The sequence below is a fragment of the Sturnus vulgaris genome, unplaced genomic scaffold (genome assembly GCF_052056855.1).
Source record: "Sturnus vulgaris isolate bStuVul1 unplaced genomic scaffold, bStuVul1.hap1 Scaffold_156, whole genome shotgun sequence".
Lineage (NCBI taxonomy): Eukaryota > Metazoa > Chordata > Aves > Passeriformes > Sturnidae > Sturnus > Sturnus vulgaris.
In genome coordinates, this window is record NW_028276073.1 from 260,001 (window position 1) to 262,500 (window position 2,500).

Genomic DNA, 2,500 nt, shown 5'->3' on the forward strand with positions numbered 1-2,500 from the left:
CTCCCCCGAGGGTGGCAGCGGGGGAGGCACCCCGGCGGGGCCATGCAGGTCGTTTCCCTCACCCCAGGGCCAGGTACCTAGCGCTTCGCGCCTCGGCGGTCTCCTGCCGGTTTCCCTCGGCGTCGTCAAACGCCTGTTGGGGGCCGAAAGGGCCGCCGAGCCGGGCGGAGGTTTAAAGACTCGGGCGGCCCGGCACGGCCCCGCCGCGGCGGCGGCGGCGGTGGCGGCGGCGGCAGCGGGTGTCGGGCGGTGGCGGCGCGGGGCGCCATCGAGGGGTGGGGAGCTACTCCCGCCGATCCCCTGCGGTGGCGTGTCCGTCGCGACCGGCCGCGCTCGCCGTCGTCGGCGTCCCGCCGCGCTTGCCCGCGCGCGGGGGCCACCCGTGCCGGGCCGGGGAAGGGGCGCCCTGCCCCCCCCTCTCTGCGGCCCGGTCTCGGCGGAGAGGCCGCGGCGCGCGATCGGCCGCGGGGGGCCGACCCCGCTGGCCTCTGCGATGCGGGGCGACGCCGGCAGAGGGCGCGCGCTCTCTGCCTTACCTACCTCAGCTGCGGGGTTGCGGCCGCCGGGGCCCGCCGCGCTCTCTCGCTCTTTCTCCTTAGCCGCCGCCGCGGGCTCGCGGGCGGCGCCGCGTCAGGCGCGACCGCGCGCCTCTCGCCTCGACGGCCTTGTCGCCTCGAACCGCACCGCGGCGGCGCCGGCCGCCGGCCACCCCTGACTCGGAGCGCTGTCCCCGCCCGTTGGGGCGCAGCGCTCGGCCGGCTCCTCCATCGCCGGAGGTCCGGCGGGCGCGGGCGACCCCGTGCCGAGCGGCGGCGTCGCCGCTCGGCGAGTGTCCCCGCCCCCCCCGGGGGGGGGGGACGGTCGGCCGCGAGGCGCCCGCCTTCACCGGCGGCCGTCCCGGCCCGGGCCCCGCCCGTCCGCTTCCCCGTCGCCCTTCCCGGCCGCGTGTGGGCCAAAAAAAAGGGGAGGCGTGCGGGGCGGCCGCGGGGGCGCTTCCCCGTCCGGTCCCCGAGTGGAAACGAGGGGAGCGGGCGGTGCCCCCCGGCTCAGCCGCCGTACGCCTGCCCGCTGGGCGCGTGCTCGCGGAAGGGCAGCTCGGCGGTGCGAAGCGGCGGCGGTCCCGGGAGTGCGGCCGCGGGTGGCGGAGGGGTTTTGCCGAGCGGCAGACCTCGGGCGCTCCGCGATGCCGGCTCGGGTCTCGGCGGCGTCCCGCCTCCGGCGCCGGTGGCGGAGCGCGGCCCGCCGGGCGTTCGCCTTCCGGCGGGCAAGCGGTCCCGCGCCAGGGGTTGCGCCGGCGGAACGGTCCCGCCGCCGCGTGGCGTTTCGGGCGACGTTCAGGGGCCGCTGGCGGGAGAGCCGGCCCCCGCGTTTTGGCGCGGCGGCGTTCCGCGAGTCGGCGGAGCGGTGAAAAGGAGAAGCCAGGGAGTGAGCCGGGAGCGGCGGGGGCCGGCGGTCGCGCCCCCGGCCCGCGAACGCGTAGTCGTCCCGTGATCGAGAGGCCGGGCGGGCCACCGTGCCCCCCGCGGTCCGGCGCGTTGCCGCACAAGCCCCTCCGCGCGGAGGTCGGGCCGAGCCCGGGCGCCTGGGCCGCCTCCGAAGGACGGCACGCGAGGCGGCGTCTCCCCTCGCGGGGGGAGGCGGTCGGGGGCGCGGGCCCCTCCGCCTTTCTTTGGCCGACCTTCGGAGCGTTGCGCGGGGTTTCTCTTTTTTGCCCCGCGCTTTCTCCTCCTCCTCCTCCGTTTGTGTGTGCTCGTACGGTCGAAGCGGGGCGCGCGGGGGCGCGCGCGTCCCTGCAGAAACAGAAAAGGGGCCGCTTCACGCGAGCGGTCCCGAAAGCCAGACAACTCTTAGCGGTGGATCACTCGGCTCGTGCGTCGATGAAGAACGCAGCTAGCTGCGAGAATTAATGTGAATTGCAGGACACATTGATCATCGACACTTCGAACGCACTTGCGGCCCCGGGTTCCTCCCGGGGCTACGCCTGTCTGAGCGTCGCTTGACGATCAATCGCCGTCCGGGGGGGCCACCCCGGCGGCGCGGCTGGGGTTGCCTCGCAGGCCCGTTGCCCGCGGTCGACGTCGACGTCGTCGTCGTCGTCGCCGCGCAGGGCCTTCGTCCCCCTAAATGCAGACTCGGGGAGCGCTCCGTAGCTCCCCGCTCCCGGAACGAGCCGCTGGGGCGGAGCTCGTCCTTGCCGGGGCCGTGCCGCGGTGCGGTGGCGGTGGCCGGGGAGAGCGAGAGTCGGCGTCGAAGACGCCGCCGTGGGCCGTGCGAGAGAGACGAGAGAGCGAGAGGGCCGAGAGGGAGGCGAGGCGCGGGCCTCGCCCCCGGGCTCTCCCCCCCGTGCGGGCGGCTGTCTGCGGGTGGGTACCGCGGGGGTACCGTGCCGTGCTGCCGCGCGCGCGCGAGGCCGAGAGCGCCGGGGACGGGGGTGCGACCCCCTCCTCCTTCCCGCGAAGCCCTCCCCTCCTCTCTCTGTCGCCGTCGCGTTTCTCTCTCT

General features: G+C 76.9%; 1 non-coding gene across 1 annotated transcript; it reads left to right on the top strand.

Moving 5' to 3' along the window:
* Window positions 1–1,842: 1,842 nt before the first annotated feature.
* LOC148218985 (5.8S ribosomal RNA) lies at window positions 1,843–1,995 on the top strand. The gene has a single exon (XR_015799873.1). It is a non-coding gene; the product is annotated as a 5.8S ribosomal RNA (ribosomal RNA).
* Window positions 1,996–2,500: the final 505 nt, after the last annotated feature.